At 44.3% G+C, this 26,677-nt stretch overlaps 1 long non-coding RNA gene across 1 annotated transcript; it reads right to left on the reverse strand.

The window, feature by feature from the left end:
* Positions 1-12,767: 12,767 nt before the first annotated feature.
* Positions 12,768-16,445, reverse strand: LOC309367398. Its single transcript, XR_014167133.1, has 3 exons — positions 16,256-16,445; positions 14,888-15,033; positions 12,768-13,365 (listed from the first exon to the last, which is right to left on the reverse strand). It is a non-coding gene; the product is annotated as an uncharacterized lncRNA (long non-coding RNA).
* Positions 16,446-26,677: the final 10,232 nt, after the last annotated feature.

Consider the following 26,677-nt stretch of genomic DNA (forward strand, 5'->3'; position numbering starts at 1 on the left):
ATTCTCTGTAATGCGACAGAGGATTCTGGATGCTCAAGGAGCCATCCCTGCCAGAAATGACGTGAGAGGCTCCACCTGCACATGGGTTCTGGTGTGGCAGGTGCCTCTTCAATTGTCCTGCCTCAGGGCCAGGCAGACGCCGAATCTCTTCATGTGGCCGAGCCAGTCAGGTGGAATGTGTCTTCCCAACTTGCTGTAGCTCAGTTCATGCAGAAGGTGCCATGTTTATTATGTGACATTTCTAGGTAGGACTGGGAAAGATCCCCCCAAACAGGGACGGTGTCAGGCTTTGGGGGCTCAGCTTCCCCCCCACTTGGCTACAGATAAGCAGTACAAAGAGAAAGCAGTCTCTTACCAGTAACAGAAATGTTTAATGAACGCGGCAAAAGAACAAGCCACCATTCTCAGAGTGCACGTGCTCCCAATTAAGGTTCTGCCCACTTCCCTCTGGTCACTTCCATCCTCTCGTCTCCTGGCCACCTGATCTCTCTACCACTGAGCCTTTTGCGAAGGCATCTTATCTAATCTCCTTGCCTTGGGACTGAGAGGCTAGCTCACTCTCTTCCAGTTGTTGTTGTTCTTCTTGCTGTTCACCTCCCAGTTCTGCCCAACTATTGTCTTCTGAGCTGTGTCCCTCAGCGAACCACTGTTCCAAATCAATACTACTACACCGCTCCTGTGGTGTTTCAGGATCCTGGCCGTGAGCAGGGGGAGGCGTAGCTCCCACCATTCATCACCAGAGTTGTACTCCTCAGCCTGGTCTCTGACAGATGGGCACCATCCACATTGCTACAAAACTTGGGTGCCACTCCCTGCCAAAAGATAGCAAGACTCCAGGGAGGTTTCAAGCACTCACCCAGGATCTGTGTTCCTTTGGAGACATGGCGGAGACTGTCGTAGCTTTAAAAAATATAGTTTATTCACCTATTTACACTTTTAGTCTGCATGGAGGGAATTCAGATCTTACACCATGGTCATTTTTAGAGAGGCTTGTTCCTCACAGCAGTGCAGCCCTGGAGTCCAAGGTATTTCTCCCAGCCAGCCTTCAGCCAACCTGCCCAAGATGGATCCCAGTCTTTTCTCTCCGCTCTTCTTCCCAGAACACCTTGCTCAAAAACTCTTTCCCTGTCACTTCAAACACACACCCCATCACCTTGGCACATCTGTCTCCCCAGGCCAAAGGATTCCCCTCAGATGGCCCATCAACCCATTTTGTAATATTAACAGATGTCTTCTTCGCTAGGCCAGTCAGGCTGGTTTGCATAAGCCAGGGATTCCTTGTCTGGCACAGTTCTTCAGCTTGTACTTTCATCCATATCCCAATTAATCAAAAACCTAAAGGTAAGTGTAAAGAGGAAAGGGACCCCTGACCATTAGGTCCAGTCGCAAACGACTCTGGGGTTGCGGCGTTCATCTCACTTTATTGGCTGAGGGAGCTGGCATACAGCTTCCAGGTCATGTGGCCAGAATGACTAAGCCGCTTCTGGCGAACCAAAGCAGTGCATGGAAACGCCGTTTACCTTCCCGCCAGAGTGGTACCTATTTATCTACTTGCACTTTGACGTGTTTTCAAACTGCTAGGTTGGCAGGAGCAGGGACTGAGCAACGGGAGCTCACCCCGTTGCGGGGATTCAAACCACTGACTTTCTGATCAGAAAGTTCTAGGCTCTGTGGTTTAACCCACAGTGCTACCCACGTCCCTTCAAATCAAAAGCCTACTATTTATTAATTTCTATATTGCATATAACAATATGTTGGACTCCCATCATCACTGAGCATTGGCTGGTTCAAATCCCCACTCAGTCATGAAGGCCACTGCATGACTTTGGGCCTACCTGAGGCAAACCTACCTCACAGGGTCATTGTGAGAATGAAATGGAGATGGGAGGATAATCCTTTATGCCACCTTGAAGGAAAGGTGGGAAAGAACTGTAATAATAAAGAAACAAACAAATAAAAAAGAGGCTGCTAGTCTCTAAAAAAGGACTATCAGCACCCTCAGAAAATTACTACGCACTGCATCCTTGGGCAGTTAAACTACTTTCTAGCTGATTTGAACATATCTTGGGCGCGCAGGGATTTCCCACAGCAGAATTCCATCTTGAGAAATTGTGCATGCCGTGGTGAAGAGGGAAGGCGTTTGTGCTAAATCTGAAGTAATGAATCTGTGCCAACACAGCCCGGGTTGAAATGCGGGCATGCTCTCAAGCGCTTATTAATGAATTAGCAAACAATGGTGATTTGTCAGTGGCATGCAAGGCTGGGAGTGAACAAATCAATTGTGAGTCAACAAGCAATCCGTTTCTGCTGTCTCAAGCACCTCCTGAGAGCCGGGCGGAAAAAGCTTCGAAGTTTGGCTGCCATGGAAACGTTATCGCTGTGCTCGACTTCTTCTGTGGGGATGTGTGTGTGTGTGTAACTTGGCAGCCAAAGGCCCTTTGCATGCCATGCATGTGAAGAATTGGCTGCCACTGGTTGTGTTTCGAGGTACAGCTAAATGATTACATCGGAAATTGTGCGTCTTGAAAGGAGACTTGGGACTTGGGACGGCACAAATGATCTGCATATTGCATCTCAAGTGTGAAGCTCTTCTTTTGCCTCCTGCAGCATGGGTGAAGCCGGGGGGGGGGGACCAGTTGACTCCCCCCCCATCAAGTAAATAAATAAAAATACTCAACTAAAAATAGAAATAATCAGCTGGCAACCTGACTGAGTGATAGAGCCATACAAAGGATGCTCATCGGTGGGTGTCCTGTCCCCCACTAAAATAAATCCTGGCTTTGCTCATGCCCCCCAGTCTTCTATATTCATTAGTTGTCCCTGTATTTAGAATCACAGAATCATAGAGTTATGTTTTTGGGTGTTAGAAATTCAAATCTGCTATTATTTTTGTGACTGGACAACATTTAGCTTGGCAAGTCTACCTTTGATAAAGAAGCACATGAACTGCTTTTGGAAAGCCAAAGAATGTCAGTTTTACTTTCCGAAAATGTCAGAGAATGCTAAATGAAAATAAATAATGTTAACACATAACTGCAAGTACTTGGCAATCTTTTTAAAAGTTTTATTCATATTATTGTTGTTGTTGTTAAAATTTGTTTACCGATCTATACTCAAAGGGTGGTTCACAAGAAAAAATCAAAATATAAAAACATAAAAATGCCTAATAAAAATAAAAACCAAATACATAATAAAAAATGAAAATTCTATGCAATTCTACACACATTTTTACTTACCAAGCAAAAGTGAATCATGTTGATTTAGCCAAAACATGTTTTGAATTCCCAAGTTATGTTAGAACTTTAAAGCACCCCTCCGTTTGGGAATTTAAAAGTTGAAAAATTCCCTTATTACAGCAGGGGATTGAAGAGCTGTTGACATGCGTGGTGCCCATAACAGTCTCTCTGCTTTTCAGGTGTGCCCAAGTGGTTGAAGACCCTCAGCATAAATAAATACCGTATTTTTCTGTCTATAAGACGCCCCCATGTATAGGATGCCCCCTATTTTGGGGGGCTCCGATTTAAGAAAATGGGGGGAGATACTATCCGTGTATAAAATGAGCCCATTTTTTTTTTAAAAAAAATTAGAGTAAAAAAACATAGCCTTATACACGGAAAAGTACGGTAAATAGAGCACATCACGGCACATGTCAAAACCACATCTCTTAATGAAGATGACAGACTAGAGCTAAGGCAATCCATACCTGCAGATATTATGTTCCTGTCATGTTGTTGTTCTTCTTTTTTAGTGGCCTAAAAAATGATGGAAGAACCATGGAAAAAATGCAGGTCAAGGGTTTGTTGATGAGGATGCCATACAGACCCTCCATAAAAAGTGAGTGATCAAATCATGGCTATTCCACAACACAGTCGTGCCTTGGAAGTCGAACAGAATCCATTCCGGAAGTCCGTTCGACTTTCAAAACATTCAAAAACGAAAGCGCGGCTTCTGATTGGCTTCAGGAAGCTCCTGCAGCCAATCAGGAGCTGTGGAAGCCCTGCTGGATGTTCAGCTGCCAAAATTAGTTCACAAACCGGAACAGTCGCTTCCGGGTTTGTGATGTTTGGGAACCAAAACATTCGAGAACTAAGCTGTTCAAAAACAAGTTACTACTGTAAATGCCTGATGTCGAAGTCCCTCCTGGTGTCATAAGGGTTCTGCGAAATGTCTAATTATCCTTCCTTAAAAAGTGGTGGCAGGCTGTTAAAATTTATGTCATAATGGTTATTTCGGAACCTTCTTCATCAAAACAAAGGCTTCCAAAACATGTTTTGAAAGGGTCAGCTTGTTAGTACAATTTCTGGTGTTTCCGACCAAAGGGACACAACTACGCTGTGGGCTATTCCTGTTAAAAATAGAAAAACTAAGAATGTATGAACATAAGAAGAGCTGGATCAAGCTATCTAGTTCAAGTATCCTGTTCTCACAGCGAGCAACAAGATGTTTAGGAAACTTGCTAGCAGGATTCAAGAGCAAGAGCACTCTCCCCTCCCATGGTTTCCAGCAAACTCACATTCCCAATTGTAGATGAAATAAATCTGATATTGGTTTTTAATGGTAAAAAGAAAGAACAGATGCAGAAAGAAGGAGCAGCTCTTGGCTAAAACATGGGGGATCTGGTCACCTGAGTATTAGCCGGAGCAAGATTTACGGAGCCTATTACTCCAATATTATTCCATCTCCACTGGCTGCCAATTTCATTCTCTCTTGGGTTCAGAATGCTGGTTTTAATCTTTAGTGTCTGTCCAGGTGTCCTTTTTATTGCCCATTCGTAGTGATTTGTGCTCCTGATGTTATCAGGGTGGTCATAAGTGATCTCACTTTCAATACAGTTTGTGACTGCAAAGGCTTTGGGGTAGCCATACCGCTTCATTTCCAATCAGTCCATCTCCTGTAACTTCTGCTGAAATCCCGTAGCTTTTCATACCACAAATATTCTGGTTTTGTGTTTTGTTTTGTTTTGTTTTTCCTTGTCCCACGTTTGTTGTGCTACAGCTCCTCCAGACAGCAGTAATCTGGTAGTACAGTGGTACCTCGGGTTAAGTACTTAATTCGTTCCGGAGGTCCGTTCTTAACCTGAAACTGTTCTTAACCTGAAGCACCACTTTAGCTAATGGGGCCTCCTGCTGTTGCCACGCTGCCGGAGCATGATTTCTGTTCTCATCCTGAAGCAAAGTTCTTAACCTGAGGTACTATTTCTGGGTTAGCGGAGTCTGTAACCTGAAGCGTATGTAACTCGAGGTACCACTGTATTGCAGAAGCATCACAGAGCAGAATAATGTAATATAAAAGGTAAAAAGGTAAAGGGCCCCTGGATGGTTAAGTCCAGTCAAAAGTGACTATGGGATTGCGGGGCTCATCTTGCTTTCAGTCCGTGGGAGCTGGTGTTTGTCCACAGACAACTTTCCGAGTCATGTGGCCAGCATGACTAAACTGCTTCTGGTGGAACGGAACACTGTGACGGAATCCAGAGCGCACGGAAACGTTGTTTACCTTCTCGCCGCAGCGGTACCTATTTATCTACTTGCACTGGTGTGCTTTTGAACTGCTAGGTTGGCAGAAGCTGGGACAGAGCAATAGGAGTTCACTCTGTCGCAGAGATTTGAACTGCCGATCTTCCGATTGGCAAGCCCAAGAGGCTCAGTGGTTTAGACCACAGCTCCACCCGCATCCCCTGTACATTTGTCATGTCAAGAGCATGTTGCAGAATTCACCCACAGTGCAACAAATCTGATCTAAAAAGACCTAAACGACATAAAAAGCCGTCCTCATTCATATGTATAACCTATCCAAAATGGAATGATGAGGTTTAAGTCTTTTGAGAAATCATTGTATGATGAAGGCAGTTGGACATAAAACAACTGTTGATGGTTTAGAGTGGTGTAAGCAGTTTTTTGGGTGTGTTTACAATCTCCTGGGACGCGGGTGGTGCTGTGGGTAAAACCTCAGCGCCTAGGACTTGCCGATCATCAGGTTGGCGGTTCGAATCCCTGCGGCGGGGTGTGCTCCCGTTGCTCGGTCCCAGTGCCTGCCAACCTAGCAGTTTGAAAGCACCCCCGGGTGCAAGTAGATAAATAGGGACCGCTTACTAGCGGGAAGGTAAACGGCGTTTCCGTGTACTGCGCTGGCTCGCCAGATGCAGCTTGTCACGCTGGCCACGTGACCCGGAAGTGTCTTCGGACAGCGCTGGCCCCCGGCCTGTTAAGCGAGATGGGCGCGCAACCCCAGAGTCGGACACGACCGGCCCGTACGGGCAGGGGTATCTCTACCTTTACCTTTACAATCTCCTGGGTCATTTGAGCAGAGAAGGACTCCCTATACAGACTCCCTGGAGAGATGGGAAGCTGTTTATGTTATGTGCATCTTGGAGGTGAATATAAGAACCACACCCACAAAACTCTCCTGCGGAAATTGGCTTCATAGGCATGGTTAAAAATGGCCAGGACCAGTTTTCACCAATGGCTTGCTTGGGTGGTTAATGTTCCGACTGGCTGACTATTACTCTATTACTATTACTCTAGTGAAGCCTTAGTATAGCTCAGGGGTAGTCAACAACATGGAATCCTCTAGTAGTTGAGGACTACAATTTGTCATGCTGGCTGAGATTGATGGGAACTGTAGTCTAAAACATCTGTTGATGGCTGGTATAGCGCTGTTCCAGATCTTCAGGGCCTTTTAGCATCTACTTTCCGTTGACAGTTGACTTGGAATTATCCTTGCCCTACTTTCTTCCTGGTTTGTTTCTTTTGCCAAAAAAGAGAAAAAAGTTACATATATATACCGGTATATGTGTGTGTGTCAGGGCTTGTAAAAGTGGTGAGCTACAGTTATAAGGGGGAAGGGTGGACAGGTGGCAGAGTTCACTCCTACTTCTGCCAAAGCAAACCTAACCACCTGCCTACTCATTCTGCTTGCATCTTGACACAGCATGAGGTTGGCTGGAGGCTAAGGAGGGCGCAGGGATCCTGCACTTTTGGAGAGTCGTGCCGAGCAGGACATTTCAGTAGCTGCAGCTTCCCTTCACCTTGCATGACCAGTTGCACCTGCTGAAACTCCCTTTTTTAAAAACATGACATTCGCACCCCACCTCTTGCTTCCTACACCTGTGTGGCAGACCTGTACAGTGGTACCTCAGGTTAAGTACTTAATTCGTTCTGGAGGGCCATTCTTAACCTGAAACTGTTCTTAACCTGAAGCACCACTTTAGCTAATGGGGCCTCCCACTGCCGCCATGCCGCACAATTTCTGTTCTCATCCTGAAGCAAAGTTCTTAACCCGAGGTACTATTTCTGGGTTAGCGGAGTCTGTAACCTGAAGCGTATGTAACCTGAGGGACCACTGTATTTGGAAATCTGGGTCTACCACCCTTAATGGACAGTTTGGGCTTTCAGTGCATATTTTCCAGCATGCCAGGGAGCAGGGAATCCACCCCAGCCCCCAACTTGGAACGGAAATCTCATCTCCCGTGTGCATTCTGGTTAGAAGTGCCACTTCTTCTTGCAATGAAATTCTACCATTTTCCAGCCGAATCCCAAGACTCTCGCGATAAATTGTGGAAGTCAGCAGCCGGCGTCTTCTCTTGAAATGTCTGGTGGCGAGGTGTCACTTCAATGCCTGCTCTTTCTTTCTTTCTTTCTTTCTTTCTTTCTTTCTTTCTTTCCCCGATTTTAAAAGCCATCTGGGGACTCCAGCTTGCTTTATGTGTGGGTTCTTCAGGGGAAAGCTACGATTGTGGGATCTGATTGCTTCAGATAGCTGCAGATTTCCCTTGAGAATAAATGGAAGATTGTTATCAGTGATTTACTGAGAGGGAGGGGAGTTGGTATGCTTGGCATGTTCCCATGTGGAAGGCAAATTAGCTCAGCACTGCAGGGCTGACATACACCAGAGAGAGCAGAAACACTGATGAGCAGATAGCCCATTTGATCATGGAAAGACACTCTTCCTATCTAGCACAGGCTGGCTAATGATTGCAGCATTCTGCACTTTGTAAAGGATGCACCTCAAATAATCTACACATAGGACCCTCTGTGCTGTGATATATCTGCTGCCTACTGCTTTCCTGGTAAATCAGGTTGAAGGTGGAAGCCTCAGTGAATTCAATTGAGCTGATCTTGGCCCCAGGTGAAGTTCACCTGAATTAGAAAGGAGCAACGAGATTTATCAAATGCGCCTTCTACTTCCCATAGATCAATCCACCCTATGGCTTACCAGGAAGAAGAAGAAGAAGAAGAAGAAGAAGAAGAAGAAGAAGAAGAAGAAGAAGAAGAAGAAGAAGAAGAAGAAGAAGAAGAAGAAGAAGAAGAAGAAGAAGAAGAAGAGGAGGAGGAGGAGTATTAGTTTGGATTTTATATCCTGCCTTTCACTCCCTTTAAGGAGTCTCAAAGCGGCTAACATTCTCCTTTCCCTTCCTCCCTCACAACAAACACTCTGTGAGGTGAGTGGGGTAAGAGACTTCAAAGAAGTGTGACTAGCCCAAGGTCACCCAGCAGCTGCATGTGGAGGAGCGGAGACGCGAACCCGGTTCCCCAGATTATGAGACTACCGCTCTTAACCACTACACCACACTGGAAGGTGGTTAGAGGGCTGGCAAGCAGATTTGTTGATCTGGCATTACTTTTCGCTTACGATCATCATGTGTAAGGTTAAGAGGATGGTCTTGATTTTTGTAATTCAGCCAAGGAAGGTAAGCAGCCGTGACTCTTCCTTGCTGCAAGGATTAGTCAAGTGGGTGGGTGTTTCAGGCCGTTGCTACAGCAGTTGCTGCGCCGAGATAATTATGTGACTGGAGCCAAGGTACACAGGGAAAATGACTGTTTAATTCTCTCTGCCAGGACCACACAGTGCAAAGTCTAGGGCATTGCCCTCAAGTGAGCATACCTTAAAGCATCCTGCAATTTAGCAGGGCACTAATTGCTAACCTCAGCCCCAATGCATCTGGGCTTTCTGGCTGCTCCCTCTCTCCTTCTGCCTCTCTTAACTTGATGACGCTCACAAGTGCTCCAGGTGTGCCATGTCTGTCAGTTGGGCTGGTGTATTTCAATATGAATTGGCAACATCTCGAAGAAGGCGGGTTCTTTATGAGCAGCCTTTATCTTCAGTTGGAGCCAGGTGCTACGTTAAACTAAGGCAGCCTTTCTCAACCTGTGGGTCGGTCCCCAGATGTTGTTGGACTACAACTCCCATCACCCCTAGCTAGCAAGGCCAGAGCTCAGGGATGATGGGAGTTGTAGTCCAACAACATCTGGGGACCCACAGGTTGAGAACCGCTGAACTAAGGAATACCAGTCCAAGCTGAATGAGCTAAATTTTGCTCACGGAAGAACAAAAAAAGCCTACACCTTATGAAAAACCCTTGTCAGCATGACTATTAGAGGTACAGCCATGTTAACTTCCTAATACGTGACTGGTTCTCCCCATATAAGCCAAATTGGACCCTGCAACCATCATTTGAGGCCCTTCTTCATGTGCCTCCTCCACAAGAGGTCTGGCGGGTGACAACACAAGAACAAGCCTTTTCCGCAGTGGCTTCCGACTTGTAGACTGCTCTCCCCAGGAAGGCTTGCCTGACACCTTCATTACTTATCTTTCGGCACCAGGTGAAAACATTCAGACTCTTCAACGGTCTATGTCTTTTAAAATGTATTGTAGGAGGGCAGGGGAAGGGGGTAATGTTTTGCTTTGCTCTTGCTTTTATTATGCACTTTGTGGTTTTATTCTGCATTTTTATGCCATGAACCCACCCAGAGATCTTCAGGTGTAGAGCGGTATGCAAATTTCATAGTGGATGGGATGGGAGCTTGCAGGTACCAGGGAAGACCTCTGTTAGCATATGTGCAACCAGAGGTGGCAACACATGAGGTGGGCTTTTCTTTTATGGTTTTCAAAGTGAGTTGCAAAGTTGGGGTGGAAAAGGTGAGCATAACCCAATGCACAAGGAGGTTCTCCACCATATATTCCTGGTATACAGTCATACCTTGGATCCCAAATGCCTTGGTACTCAGACCTTTTGGCTCCCAAATGCTGCAAACCCGGATGTGAGTGTTCCGGTTTGCAAATGTTCTTTGGAACCCGAATGTCCGATGGGGCTTCTGATTGGCTGCAGAAGCTTCCTGCAGCCAATCAGAAGCCATGCTTTGGTTTCCAAACGTTTTAGAAGTCGAATGGACTTCCGGAACGGATTCCATTCAACTTCCAAGGTACAACTGTCCTTTCAATGTGATTGAACCTAGGGCCTTGCACACTGAAATTGTACGTTTTATGCAGCTTGGCAGCTAAATATTCTGGGTGATTTTTACTCCGCCAGCATTTTTTCTCTCAATCGTGGCTTGCTCTGTTTTCTTGCTGCCCGCACCAACACTTAATAGGAACAGCTTTGAGGTCTCTGCTGAAACTAACTTATGTATGCTCAGATTTACATCTTGGTCAGTAAGGAAAGAAATGAACCCCAGCTCATTCATGCCCCAGAGCCATTGCAGTTTTATGAGCAACTTCTTCAAGTGTCTCATATTCCGAGGAAAATGAGAACGATCCACCAAGGGAGTCTGATGTGATCCAAACCACTTCATAACTTTTATTGCCCCTGTCACTGTTGCCTTTTCAGACCAGTTCTTCATCGTCAACCAGAAAACATTTCTCATTCAGCCAAAGTAACATATTTCAATTGACAAGATACTTTGTGAAACCATTTCTTTCAATCCTGTCCTGTAAGTCATTTTATGAATATGGAAGCAGATTATAGAGTTTAAGTGTTTCTGCTAAAAATGGCGAGGCAGTCAGAATAAGAAAAGATCCTACCACAAAAAAATAAGAGCTGGCATTTCCCAGTGGATCAAATTGGTTAGGCCAGCCCTAAATTCACCAGGATGAAGTAATCTGCTTAAAGTACCAAGAGGAAACTATAAACTAACCTCTATAATACCACAGTACTAACCAAGAATGATTCCATACTAGGTGTTTATGGTGTAATAGTCATGCTTTGCTCATTTTTATTTATTTTTAATTAGAGAGCATCTATAAGATACATTCACCAAATTGTTGTTCTCTTCTGATCTTTATTTCAGACTACAGAAAATCTGATTTTTTTTAAAACAAAGAAGAGTAAAGCAGCCTCTGCAGCTGCAGATCACCTTAATGTAAAATTTGTAATCTGTGGCCCTCCAGATGTTGTTAGACTACAACTGCCATCATCTGTTAATTATTCGCCCTCACTGCCTTCGTGTTACTCTTCCATCTTTTAAAAATAAATGTGGCTCTGACATGTGCAGTGAGAGAGCCTATTGCCACACATCTGTTGTTGTTGTTGTTTAGTCGTTTAGTCATGTCCGACTCTTCGTGACCCCATGGACCTGAGCATGCCAGGCACTCCTGTCTTCCACTGCCTCCCGCAGTTTGGTCAAACTCATGCTAGTAGTTCGAGAACACTGTCCAACCATCTCGTCCTCTGTCGTCCCCTTCTCCTTGTGCCCTCCATCTTTCCCAACATCAGGGTCTTTTCCAGGGAGTCTTCTCTTCTCATGAGGTGGCCAAAGTATTGGAGTCTCAGCTTCAGGATCTGTCCTTCCAGTGAGCACTAAGGGCTGTTTTCCTTAAGAATGGAGAGGTTTGATCTTCTTGCAGTCCATGGGACTCTCAAGAGTCTCCTCCAGCACCATAATTCAAAAGCATAAATTCTTCGGCCACACATCTAGCACATCCTATATTCAGTTACCTTTCCTACTGGTGCCATTTAAGTGCTGAAGTGAACAAAAAATACTTTAGTGCAAATTTAAATTTTGATTTTTGTTTTAATCTACATTTCCCCCCTGCTTTGAAATTTTGGGGGAGTGGGGATTGTAGCCAAATGAGCCACATTCCGAGTTAACCCACTGAAATCATTGGACATGTTAGTCACTTACTCATTTATTTTAATGGGTCTACTTTGAGTAAGTTGCAGTCATAGAATCATAGAATTGTAGAGTAGGAAGGCAAAGGTAAAAAACAGGTAAAGGACCCTTGGACGGTTAAATCCAGTCAAAGGCGACTATGGGTTTGCGGCACTCATCTTGCTTTCAGGCCGAGGGAGCTGGCGTTTGTCCACAGTTTTCCGGGTCATGTGGCCAGCATGACAAAACTGCTTCTGGTGAAATGGGACACTGAGCACAGAGAAACATAGTTTACCTTCCCGCCGCAGCGGTACCTATTTATCTACTTGCACTGGCGTGCTTTCGAACTGCTAGGTTGGCAGGAGCTGGGACAGAGCAATGGGAACTCATCCCGTTGCGGGGATTCGAACTGCTGACCTTCTGATGGGAAGTTCAAGAGGCTTGGTGGTTTAGACCACAGTGCCACCCATGTCCCTCCAAGGATCATGTAGCCCTTGCAAGGCAGGAATATGCAAGTGTCTCGTATGGGGATAAAACCTGCACCCTTAGCATCATCGGCCGCATGATCTTATCAACTGAGCTATCCTTCTTCTACTGCTTAGCAGTAGAATAAAAAAAATAAATTTGACACATAGTGTACAGTGGAAGAACAATGCTTGGCTGATGATTGGGAAGATACCAGTCTGGAGGCATCCCAAATCACTTGGCCTTCTCCTACCCTTACAGAATTTAGTTAGCAGTTGTTGGGCTCTGCTTTCCTCCTCAAAACAAGTCCTTCCTTTCCATCGTTGTAGTGCTCTGGACTTTGGTAGCATCATAACAGCAGCGAGCGACTCCTGAAACCCTTTGGACTGTGAGTTGGTGGATGCCATGAGTAAGGCAGAAGAAATGGAGGACTTTTTGTTTTGATTTTGTCTTGTGTGCTCACGTTGATGAAACAAAATTTAACCCTGTCTTTGTCTGGGCTTCGTATTCTAATGTTGAGTTTGATGAAGCTTTCATGACTGAAATGGTAGCTCTGACCTTTTCTGAAAATATAGCTGCTTTTCTAAAAATATAGCTGGTTCACAGGATGGGAATTGCTTTCACCTCGAGAGCTGCTCTGGCAGGTTTAGGGGAGAAGGTGTTAAATAAAGGGTAGGAATGGCCATGGAAGTCTTTTTGATTGAATTTTATTGAAGATTTCTGCTACATCCTATGTTATAGATACTGGGAGGATCTGTAGTTCAGTGGTGGCACATCTGCTTAGCCCTGGGGAAGTTCTTCACTTTCACTGTGACTTTGTCAAGAGCTTTGCTTCAGTGATACCTCTTTGCAAAGAAAGTAAAAGAGAGAGAAGAAACTGTTGTCATTCTCTGCTTCATTCTGCATGGCTAGGGAAGCTGACTTTCCTCAAAAGGTCATGGATTAGGGAGACTGCAGTCTGGCAACATCTGAAAGTCCATGAGCTCGTCATCCTTGCATTTCACAGATGAAATTGGAAGCATTCTAGGCTGTGTCACTTCAGATAGCAAAAGAGAGAGGGAGGTCATGGTGTGTATTAATGTGACCCCCTGCTTAAAAAAATACTCCCAGCATGTAGTGGTCTAGCATGTAAGGGGTAAATGTATAGTATAATCATTTCCTTGATGGCCTAATTTGTGACTTTTAGCTTGAGGAAGCATTCAAAAATGCAATGGCCCACCTGTACAATGATACTGTCCAGAATTTTGCTCCTTCATTTGGCATGGATTGCCGATTCTGGAATGGCCCACAAATTATCCGTAGGGGCGGATGATTGCTGACAAAACACTTTCAAGGCTGAGGAGGAGAGATATTCTGCCTGGTTTTAAAAAAACAACAACACCCTAAATACCTTATGTTTATAACAGAGAACACCTGTAGAAAAATAATTAATGGACGCAAAGAAGAAGGCTATTAAGAGAGTCACCATAAAAGTATCTGGAGCAAAATAGGTGAATGAATCACCTTTCCCCAGGCATCAGTGGAACTTTTCTCCCATTTAAAAAAAGAGAAAACAAATAGAACATATATTCTACTCTTGCAGCACATGATAATAATACATTAATAAAGCAGCAGTTCTTAGCCAGGATTAGTTATGAACGTCATAGTCTGCAAAGTTTTGCTGCAGGGTGCTTTGGGTAATTTTTTAAGATAGAGAATTAATTGATATACTTTACTAATTATAAATGCCGAGAGCTGTAGCCCTTTCCCAGCTTACCTGGTAGAAACCCACTCTGAGCTCAGTGGGACTTCAGAGTTGACATCTATAAGATATTTTTTTTGTCAGGCATTGGTTCATAGGAGCACATGTTACACAGGTAAGATGGTAGATAATAAATCTTCTTTAGCCCTTTGAATAGGGCATTCAATCTAGAGATAATCAATGTGTGGAATATGGGGAGTGGGAATGGGCAGTGCTATTTTTCTAGAAATAGCTCACCATGAACTTCTCCCTTGTTCTCTTGGAATGGCAATGGCACCCACCAGAGGGGGGGGGAGCTCTGGGAATGGGTCATCCCCCACTCTCACCTCTGCACACTGTTTATCTTCCAAATTAAGATACAGTGGTACCTTGGGTTAAGTACTTAATTCGTTTCGGAGGTCCATTGTTAACCTGAAACTGTTCTTAACCTGAAGCACCACTTTAGCTAATGGGGCCTCCTGTTGCTGCTGCGCTGCTGGAGCACGATTTCTGTTCTCATCCTGAAGCAAAGTTCTTAACCCGAGGTACTATTTCTGGGTTAGTGGAGTCTGTAACCTGAAGCGTATGTAACCTGAAGCATATGTAACCTGAGGTGCCACCATAATGTGCACTGGTTTTTGTTGGGCTCTCCTACAGCAGAATGCAATGAAAGCTGGTTTCCGTTTGCAGATTTTAGCCAGAAATAACTCTATCTGACCAGGTATGAAATCTCTTGAGAAAACAAACATTTGAGGGTCCTTCTCCCCCCCCCCCACAAGCACTTCCCACAAAAATCCGCTGCAAATAAGACTGACTGTCTTATCCCATCCATGCTTACCTTTCAGTGTGTTTGTGTATAATTTCTCTTCCTCTTGTGTTTCTTTCCGACTGTCTCCCAAAGTCCAAAGTTCTATGCTCTACAATTTCCCAGATGCCTGCCCGGAAGCAGGACATTTGATGCAGAAAGTATCATCATGATGCATGCTGTAGAAGGCAAAAAGAGAGAAAGTTCAATCTTCACGCACAAATACACACCCACACCCGAATAAGGCCTTGTGTGTTGTCTTTTGGCAGTATCTATATGTAACATACGACTCCCTTGTACGACTTCCATACCCCACAACTGTCCTGGAAAAACCGGGACATCCTGTTTTATCCTGCAACAGCACAAGTGGCGGTTTTCGGTGCTATGTTCTCATGTGATTTCGAGATGCAATCTCTCCGCTACCCCCAAGTGCTCAATGCTGCATTTTTTTAAATTGCTGAAACCCACCCTGGAATCTTATGACAAAGGACAGGTAAGAAATCACATTTATAATAATAGAGTTGTACCTTGGTTCTTAAACAGAATGCCAAGGCATGGCTTCCGATTGGCTGCAGGAGCATCCTGCAGGAGCCGTGCAAACCATGCTGGACGTTTGGCTGCTGAAAATCGTTCAAAAACCGGAACACTCACTTCTGGCTTTTGAAACATACAAGTTCCAAGGCATTCGGCGACCAAGGTAAGACTGTAATTCTACAGCATTTTATAAGTGGCATAATTCACAGTTCAAATTCCCCCAAAGTTTGAATTCATATTGGGGTGATTCTTACTCAAAATAGCTCACTAAGTGGGGGGAAATTATTTTTAGAAACAATTAAACTGATGACACCTTGACATCATAGGTCTTACATTTGCATGGATGTTTAAACTATTCACTTTTTTTCTCTTTTTAACCCACAGCAAAACTCCCTGGGGAGGCTGTGTATTAGCAGGCGGACAGGAAGTGGTTGCTCAACACTTTCCCCTCCAGTTGTTTTCCAGCTCACAATCTCCCTTCGTTGCCAACCAGTTTTTTCACCCACAAGGGGAAAGATATGGGGAACGTATGAGACTCTCATACCTTCCCCTTCTGCCAGGTGGAAAAGCAGGTTGAGGAAGAGCGATCTTGAGATGGAAAAGGATTGGAGGGGAAAGAATCATGCATACAATCTTGCAGTGCCTGTCCTTTGCTCTAGATAACACCCTGTAGAGGAAAGAATCCCAGAGAGCTCCATGTAAGAGATAGGGAGCCTGTGGCCCGTCAGATGTTGTCAGACTACGAATCCCATCATCCCTGCCCATTGGCCATGCTGGCTGGGACTGATGGGAGTTGTAGACCAGCAATTTATGGAGGGACACAGGTTCCCCTATATAATGTGTAGGTTGAGCTTGAGAAAAAGATACCTTGTCATTATTGCTACTACTTCTCCCTGAAGATGCTTTGAGGCTTCTTCTCCCTCTTAGATCTGGGGCAATAGGGGAACATCTGGGCAGGGAGAAAATCAGAATGCAAATGCTATGGAAAATGTTTCATAGCAATATCAACAAATTGTCTGTGATTTTTAAAAAGCATCTGAAGGCAGCCCTTTTCAGGGAGGTTTTTAGTGTGTGGTGTTGTACAGTGGTATCACGGGTTACATACGCTTCAGGTTACAGACTCCGCTAACCCAGTAATAGTACCTCGGGTTAAGAACTTTGCTTCAGGATGAAAACAGAAATCGTGCAGCGGTGGCGGCACGGCGGCAGTAGGAGGCCCCATTAGCTAAAGTTGTGCTTCAGGTTAAGAACAGTTTCAGGTAAAGAATGGACCTCCGGAATGAATTAAGTATGTAACCAGAGGTACCACTGTATTGTGTTTTTTCTATTTTTTGTTGGAAGCTGCCAAGAGTAGCTGGGACACCCCACTCAGAAGGGCACCACTTCTTCTTCTTCTTCTTCTTCTTCTTCTTCTTCTTCTTCTTCTTCTTCTTCTTCTTCTTCTTCTCCTCCTCCTCCTCCTCCTCCTCCTCCTCCTCGAGTCCTCCTGTCCTCCTCTAGGATGGGTTGTACAACCATGATGATTTTTTCAATTTGCAAGAAGTGCTAGTCCATCATTTTCTCTTCGGACCCTATCCTGTAATGGGGGGGGCAAGACTGTGTCTCTTTGGCGGTTGCTAGACCACAGCTCCCATCACCAGAGACCATGCTGGCTAGGACTGAAGGAGTCTAAGCATTTCTGGAGAGTCTCAGGTTCCCCTTTCCTGCCACAGCAGGTTATTCAGTAGTACCAGTCTAGTCTCAAAAACCCGCTTTCCCTTCATTCTTTAAGTTGTGTGTCCATATGATGGTTCAGAACAGATATGTGTACATCACAAAACATGGCTATAGACCAGGGGTAGGGAACCTATGGGCCTCCAGATGTTTTTGCCTGATCACTGGCCATGCTGGCTGGGGCTGCTGGGATTTAGTGGTGGTGGGGTGGAAGTCACTGAAGTCCTGTTGGAATTTCTCAAGCGTCTCTTTGCCTAGAAAGCACAGGACTGGGCCATTTTCTGCTCTTTGTGATTTCTAGACACAGCATTAAACAGTTCTGCCTATGCCCCACTATTCCCCACCCCGAAACCCCACTCTTTAGCGCTAAATTGGAACCAACGGCAATCCGGGGCAAACCCCATTGCTATCTGTTCCAATTCAGCACCAAATGGCGGGTTATCCCAGGGGAAAGCAGTGGAGCAAGTGGAAATGTGGATGAGCCTATGGAGATGTCACCAGTGACTCACAATTTAATTTCAGATTATAATACCTACCCAATGAAGTGGTTATACACATTCAAGGAGAGAGAGGACAGACTTAGTACTTGAAGGCTATCTTCCAGCAGCAGACCCACCTCCAGCAGAATGTGGTGTTTGTCTCTTAATGTCACGCATCTTCTGCTGTGAGGGTTTTGCCTGGATGTCCAGTGACCCAACCATAGCACCAAACAGGAAGTGGGGGAAAGGGTGGTAGGATAAATAAAGATAAGGAAACAAGAGATCTAAGGTGTCAACCATCACAACAACAAATAGGGCCTTAGGGTAAGCTGGGAGAATTCTGTTTTTCTTGTCAAACTTATGCCCTGCCCGCCCCCTGCCCCCCAATGCTACTCCTTTGGGTCAGAAAATGAATGACTCTGAGCCCTCTTGCTTAAAGTCGCTGCTCATATTCGAAAGCTGATTTGAGAGTTTGAAAAACAAACAAGTCTGATGGGAAACCATGTTTTGGTTGGTTTCCAAAGGGAAATAGTGTGGGTTAAACCAGATTTGCAAGAAAAACCTGGCTAGGCCTCAGTAACAAACAAATGCTTTGGAGAGCATCCTAACTAAAACTAGCTTAGGGCAAGGACTGTTTTTCACTGTCTACAAGTCTAAAAACTAAGGAAAAAAGAACAGCACCAGGTAAAGGTCTTCCAGAAGGGTTGCAGCTGGTGGGTTGACTTCTCAATATAAGTCAAAAAAGATGGTTCTAACCAGGCCTGAAGGAAGATGTGTATATCATATTCCGTGTCTATATAGGTTATTGTGTTTCTTCCCTGTGCGGTATCCTCCTTTGAAGAGATGATGGGGCTATTAGGGAGTGTTCAGAACATGTTAGGACTTTGTGCTCTGCAATGAAAGTGCCTAAGGAAGGACAAGTACATTTTGAATAATACACATCATTAAGATCTGTATCTTTCTAAGATCCCTTGTAAGGTCCTCATCGCTGCAGTATCTGAGCACCATGAAAATTATTTCTCTGCTCATTCTCACAACGCCCCTTTGTAGGGTAAGGAAATGATGTCAGATTCCCCCCCACCAGCACCTCTGTAGGTGAGGTGATGGGCAAACCCCACCACCACACAATTAAAGACCACACCCAAAGCCACAGAAAGAGAGTGGAACGGAAGGAAGCTTGAATTGGGTCCCTGCCCTACATTGTTTGCAGTCTTACCCTGACTGAACTTTTGCAGCCTAATTCAGAGTCATGTCTTCTGCTGACTTCCCACCACCACCTTCACCCAAAGAGGTAGATCATATCTTCAATTGGAGGAGGGAAATAAGGGGTCAGAAAGCAGAGAGTCTTCTATGTACATCATCTGGAGGTATCCGGGATAGGGCCTGGGATTTTCTGCATGCAAAACAGATGCTATAGCTCTTCTCTTGGGTCTAGATCTGGGTCCTAGTTTTCTCAACGAGCACCTAACCCCATGTGGACCACCTAGTTTGATATCAGCTACAGAGGGCCCTCCTTTAGAAACCAGGTTGGTCTCCACACGAAGCTGGGCCTTTTCAGTTGTTGTTCTGGACTTGTGAAGCACACTTCCACAGGCTATGTGTTTGGCACCATCCCTTCTGTCATTTTCCAAGCAGATTCAGATGCTTCTTATTGGGTGTACTTTTGGATTCTAATTCTTACGTTTGGGCTTTTCTGCTGCTGCACTTTCTCCTCTTTCATGTCATGTTCAGTTGACCTTTTTAAATCCTTGCTTTATGCAGTGGCATAACATGGATTGCCAGCACCCAGGGCCGTGCAGAGGAGGGAAACGGACAAGGTACGCATGCACATTCAACTGCCCAATGATGTCTGTGTCACCCAGAAGATCACAGCCACAGAGATAAGAAGAGAAGAGTCACTCCATTGTCTGGAGAGCTCACTTCCTGGTTCTCATGGAGCAATCATTTTTGATGGAGCCCAGAAATGGAAGCATACAGCTGTATTAAGGAAGCAGTGGGTGCTGAAATTCTTTGTGCCCAGGGCAACTGCCCCTGTGCCATCCACACTACCCCCCCCCCCGCACTATGCCATTAGCTTTATGCTTATTTTATTGTAAACCACTTTAGATTCATTGGTGAAAAGCAGTATATACATTTGGAAATTAAATTTGTTAATTGTCCGAGACACCACTTCTCCAGTACTGGCAACTTAGGTGCTTACATGATATCCTTTGTGATGTGTGTGTCCCCCAAGATTGGTTTAGGAGCCACCATTGGCTAATCCCTATCAATGTCATCCAATGTCCCCACTGTGGAAGGATGTGTGGATCCAGAATTGGCCTCCACAGTTACTTATGGACTCATTGTTAAAACTGTGTTTATGGAAGACAATCTTACTCGGCTATGAGTGATCGCTAAAGAAGAAGAAGAAGAATCACCATCTTAAAATTCAAAGCTGTAAAGAGGCTCCTGAGGACGGATAGTTTGCCGTTCTCATGTAAGCCGGCTACAATACATACACACAAATTCTACAAATTGACTCAAGTCTGGGACAATAACTGTAGTTTTCCAAGCGAAGGGATGTGGGATGGTATTACTTACTCAATAATTGTACCAGAGTTGGGAGGAAAAAAACAGACAGTGATTAAGAACTTCCTGGCTGAATGGGAGATGCAGGTCGCATACATGACACATCTGAAGACTTTGTGGCCACATGGCTGTGGCAGAAAAGACGTCTCCGAGTTCAAGCAGATGGAGACGTGGATGGATGCCATCAAATCCAATGACCCCACAAACACAAAGGTTTGTTTTTCAGTGACTGATCTTTCTAGACCACGTCTGCTCTTAATCATCTCTTGGTATGCCCAAAGGACTCTTTCAGTATCTTCAGTCAAACGGCCTGAGTGATTACTCTCAGGAATTTCCTGCTTCCCATTAAGGAATATCCTGGTTGATCATTTCCAAGTAATAGCTCAGTCCTCTTAGCTAAAGACAAGCAGGCTTCTTTATAAGACTGCATGATAGGACATAAGCTGGCTTGTAGTCATACATTGAAATTGTTTGCACTTAGCTATAATAATAATAATAATAATAATAATAATAACAACAACAACAACAACAACAACAACAACAACAACAACAACTGCTGCCACATGGAAGATGGAGCAAGCTTGTTTTCCCCTGCCATGGAGGACATTATTATTAACAACAACAACAACAACAACAACAATTTATTTATACCCTTCCCATCTGGCTGGGTTTACCCAGCCACTCTGGGTGGCTCCCAACAGAATATTAAAAACATGATAAAACATCAAACATTAAAAACTTCCCTAAACAGGGCTGCCTTCAAATATCTTCTAAAAGTCAGATCTTGACATCTGATGGGAAGGCGTCTCACAGGGCGGGTGCCACTACCGAGAAGGCCCTCTGCCTGGTTCCCTGTAGCCTCACTTCTCGCAGTGAGGGAACCACCCGAAGGCTCTCGGAACTGGACCTCAGTGTCTGGGCTGAATGATGGGGGTGGAGATGCTTCTTCAGGTACACTGAGCTGAGGCCATTTAGGGCTTTAAAGGTCAGCACCAACACTTTGAATTGTGCTCGGAAGCATACTGGGGGCCAATGAATATCTTTCAGGACCGGTGTTATGTGGTCTCGGTGGCAACTCCCAGTCACCAGTCTAGCTGCCGCATTCTGGATTAGTTTTAGTTTCCGGGTCACCTTCAAAGGTAGCTCCACGTAGTGCGCATTGCAGTAGTCCAAGCGGGAGATAACCAGAGCATGCACCACTCTGGCGAGATAGTCTGCAGGCAGGTAGGGTTCTCAGCCTGCATACCAGATGGAGCTGGTAGACAGCTGCCCTGGACACAGAATTGATCTGCACCTCCATGGACAGCTGTGAGTCCAAAAAGACTCCCAGGTTGTGCACTTGGCTCTTCAGAGGCACAGCTGTATTTATTGATGTGCTACCTGCCTTGCTTTTCTGTGTCTTTAATTTTTATTGTAGTTGTATTGCTGAGCACAATTTGGTGGAAAGGCAGAATACAAATTTAACAAACACACAAATAAAGAGAGGTCTACATGAAATCTAGCATAGATTCAGAATTAGTGGATTGCAAAGGCTCGTATAATCATGACGGCTGTGATGAGTTTAAATTAAAATATGCTTAGCAAGGTCAAGATGAGAATAAGTCTTTTCCTAGGGGCTAAGATGGCAGCAAAATACTGAGCATTCTGGAACAAACTCGAACAAACTTTGGTACTGTGGGTTGAGTGTAAAATGCACTTGGGTTCCTTGATCCATTGGACTTCCTTAAACTTCAGTTTGCAGTTTTCATAGTGTTTGTTTTGAGAGAGCAGTAAAGTCCCCCCGCCCCAGGGTGAACAACTACAACCACTGCCTTTGTGTGCCTCCCCCAATGAAAATGAAAATTGTGCATTGCTTGAGGGTTCATCTCTGTTCATTGTGTGCTGTCCATTAATTCACTCTGCAGTAGCCTGATCAGCTCTGGTGTGTGATGGAGGTTGTGTTAATAAACTAACCATATTTGTTTAAGTTTTATTCATTTTAAAATCTATACCCTGTTTTGGCCCCTCTGAAAATGAATGGATTGAAAGGATACCAGAAACAAATAAAAATAATTTGCAGTCAGTCAAGAAAGCTATTCTCTTGGGAAATTGTAAATTGGTATTACTACTACTTCTTCTTTGGCGATCACTCGTAGCCAAGTAAGATTGTCTTCCATAAACACAGTTTATGTAAGTAAGTAAGTAAGTAAGTGACTGTGGAGGCCAATTCTGGATCCACATATGTCCTTCCACAGTGGGGACATAGGTTTCCAGGCAGGAGTTGATCACAGTGAGCCTTTGCCAAGCGTGCCTTCCTCTTAGCATGTTTCTCTCTTTCTCTCTGAGTTTGAGCGTCTTCAAAGCCCATGACACCATTGGTAAAGGCTGTTCTCCAATTGGAGCGTTTGCAGGCCAGTGTTTCCCAGTTGTCAGTGTTACGAGTGCAATGGTGTTGACACCTATACCAAGATAGGCTGTGCCCATCTTCCCAGGATGTTGAATGTGTGGAACACATTTTAATACACCATGGTTTGTATAAACAGGCTAAAAGGTAAAGGTAAAGGGACCCCAACCTTTAGGTCCAGTCGTAGCTGACTCCGGGGTTGCGGTGCTCATCTCGCTTTATTGGCCGAGGGAGTCAGCGTACAGCTTCCGGGTCATGTGGCCAGTATGACTAAGCCACTTCTGGCGAACCAGAGCAGCGCATGGAAACGCAGTTTACCTTCCCACCGAAGCGGTACCTATTTTTCTACTTGCACTATGACATGCTTTCAAACTGTTAGGATGGCAGGAGCAGGGACTGAGCAACGGGAGCTCACCCAGTCATGGGGATTCAAACCACCCACCTTCTGATCAGCAAGCCCTAGGCTCTGTGGTTTAACCCACAGCACCACCCGCTTCCCCTATAAACAGGCTAGTCAGCATCCAATCAGTCCAATACTATCAGAACAACCTGGAATTGCCGACTCATTTCATGTCGAGGTTCTCCTTGAGGATAAGTTTGATACTATTACACTAGCTGTAGCAAAATTCCTCTCAGAGGCAGTAAAAATCAGAAATCAGTATACAGTGGTACCTCAGGTTAAGTACTTAATTCGTTCCGGAGGTCCGTTCTTAACCTGAAACTGTTCTTAACCTGAAGCACCACTTTAGCTAATGGGGCCGCCTGCTACTGTTGCGCCGCCGGAGCACAATTTCTGTTCTTATCCTGAAGCAAAGTTCTTAACCTGAGGTAATATTTCTGAGTTAGCGGAGTCTGCAATCTGAAGTGTATGTAACCTGAAGAGTATGTAACCTGAGCTATCACTGTATACAGGTTAAAGCTCCTCTGTTGGCTAGCAAGGCCGATTTTATACTATTGATATATACAGGATGAGTCTTTTAAAAGAAGCCCTGTGGAACATGTGTACTCTGTATCCACGGGGCCTCTTTTAAGGACTCACCCTGTACTATTGTTGTACTGTGTGTTTTGGGACTATGGACCACAAGAAAGCTGTATGTGTGTATAAGGCAACTGATGCTAATGCTGCTCTATGGTCATACTTGGCCACGAATTTGAGCCAAATAACAAGAGCTAAGTTCCTGCGCACCATAATACAGCAAGGTGATGTCTGTAAGAAATGTATCAGAGCAGCATCTATATCAAGGGTTCCAAAACCATTGTCTGCAGGCCACCTAAGGTCCACAAACTTCATTCAGGTGGTCCATGGCATGTTTGTGGATTTGTGGATCCTTCATATTAAATGTTCATATGGATTTTTAACTGTCTTTTATTGCTTACATTGTGCCGCAGTTTCAATTCTATAGAATTACAAGAAAATGCAATATATAAGAAAGAAAAGAAGCAATAAAAAGACAATTAAAAATCATATGTTTTCCATCACAGTGCATTGCAATTGCTGCAACAGGCAGGAAAAATCTATCGAGGCCCTTGGCAATTTTCAAGTGTTCTGTGGAGAATAAAGTTTGGAGCCACTGACCTCTACGGAAGTGACTTGGGTGAATTCACAATTATTATTATTTGTAAAATGTGCCAATAGGACTCCTCTTTTGGATGCCAGATGGGGCATCAACTAGCCACTAAAAAGAGCAACATGATGGAAAGGCAGGCAAATGCAGGACATGGGAAGAAAGTCCATGTTGAAAAAAGCCACAGAAAGTTATCCTCATAGACTGGACAGTTAAGTCCAGTCAAAGGTGACTATGGGGTGTGGCGCTGATCTCACTTTTCAGGTCAAGGGAGCTGGTGTTTGTCCACAGACCGCTTTCCGGGTCATGTGGCCAGTGTGACTAAACAGCTTCTGGTGCAACAGAACACCGTGACAGAAACCAGAGCACATGGAAACGCCTTTTACCTTCCCACCACAACGGTACCTATTTATCTACTTGCACTGGCATGCTTTCAAACTGCTAGGTTGGCAGGAGCTGGGACAGAGCAACGGGAGCTCACTCCGTCACAGGGATTCGAACCACCGACCTTCTGATCAGCAAGCCCAAGAGGCTCGGTGGTTTAGACCACAGTACCACCCGTGTCCCTCCTCAAAGAAAATGGTAAACAGGGCAACAGGGGTGAGTGGGGTATGTGATTAGGAATGATGGGGTTGCGGCACACTGCTCTGCATCTGATGGTATACTGTCAAATTTAGAGAACGCTAAGATATTTTGCTACCATAAATGGGTTGGACAAGAACTAAGTTGCCTGCATTTTTCTAACCAAATGAATGAATCATCTTCCTGCATGTAGTCCATAGAACATTCCATTATCATTGCCTTTTTCTATTGCAGGGATACCCTTGAAAAGCTATAATTAGCACCAGGAAATTTGCAGCACATTCTCCCCAACTATTTGAACGACCCACAAGAGCAGCATGTTGTCATTTTCTAATATATACGTGCATATATGTCATTTTGATGCAATCTTGGTGCTGAATTTCCTGGAATCTACGAAATTGGGATTCATCTCTGGTTGCGTCCAAACTCAGAAACAGTTAAGGGTTCTTTCCTGTAACTGAAATAACAAGTTTGCTTTTCTGAAAGATGTCACCTTCTGCCGGATCCTACGAGTGAACCAACTACAGTGGTACCTTGGTTTTAGAACAGCTTAGTTTATAAACAACTTGGAAATAGAATGCTGGAAACCAAGAAGTAGGTGTTTTGGTTTGTGAACTTTGCATTGGAAGCAGAACATGTTCCGCTTCCTGTTGAGTGTGTTCCATTAGTAACCAGAGCTGCTAACCAGAGGCTTCCAGTTGAGTCTGTCAGCTGTTGAGTCCCGAGCACCCACGCAACACAGAAGGGATATTTGGAACTTTCTTTTTTGCTATTTTTTGTGTTTTTATTTGTGTGGTTTTTCTGTTCATTTCTTTTACTGTGAGTTGTTCTTCATTTTATGGGACTGACTTGTGACTCTGGCTTGTGACTTCATTTTTGCGACTTGTTTTGTGACTGTGTAGAACCCAGTTCAGCTACTGTTTGTTTGTTTGATTGATTGATTGTGTGACTGCAGAAATGGATAAAAGCCCCCCATCCAAACAATGACTATCATCAGTGCACATAAGAAATTTGTATTTTTTAAAATCTTTATCATCTACAATACTGTCTTGTTTATTTTATAGTACAGTACATTGATTATTGCTTTCATTTTATGGATCATTGTTCTCATTAGGTAGTGAAATTCATGTTAAATTGCTGTTTTAGTGGTTCTTTTTAAAAGTCTGGAACGGATTAATCCATTTTGCATTACTTTCTACGGGAAAGCATGCCTTGGTTTTAGAACGCTTTGGTTTTGGAACAGACTTCCGGAATGGATTAAGTTTGGGAAATAAGGTACCACTGTACATCATTTGAAGGATCAGAACTATCCGCTAGAAGAAATGATTGAAAATGAAAACACTGTATCGGAGAAAGAAACTCATTTCGACGACAACAAGAGGACCAAAAAGAAGCATGGCATCAATGTAGCAAATCTGGAATGAAGCTTAAGTTGCATTTAATAACATGGTTGTGCTTGTGAAACTCCTGGCCCCACTTTAACCCATGGCATACCCTCCAACATTTATCTGATGAAAATAGAGACATCCTATTCCATAATAATAATATTAATTTGTTATTTTTACCCCACCCATCTGATTGGGTTGCCCCAGCCTCTCTGGGCAGCTTCCAACACATATAAAAACATAATAAAGCATTTAAAAAAACTTCCCTATATAGAGCTGCCTTCAGATGTTGTATAGTTACTTATCTCCTTGGCTCGAGGGTCGCATAACTTCATAACCAACATTTCTCTGATGAAAATAGGGCATCCTAAGGAAAAGATGGACATTCTAGGATCAAATCAGAAACTGGGACAGCTTCTGTAAATCCAGGGCTGTCCCTGGAAAACAGGGACACTCAGAGGGTCTGGCATGGTGTTACACAACCTGAAAATTAGCACATGCATGCATAACCCTGATTTCAATTTCGGGTGTGGGGAGAATGACCAGCATAGGATTCTACACCTAGCCTCCTGATGAATACATTCAACCATTACTATGAGAACAGCATGGCCTGT

The sequence above is a fragment of the Podarcis melisellensis genome (genome assembly GCF_964234715.1).
Source record: "Podarcis melisellensis genome assembly, chromosome: 3".
Classification (NCBI taxonomy): Eukaryota; Metazoa; Chordata; class Lepidosauria; order Squamata; family Lacertidae; genus Podarcis; species Podarcis melisellensis.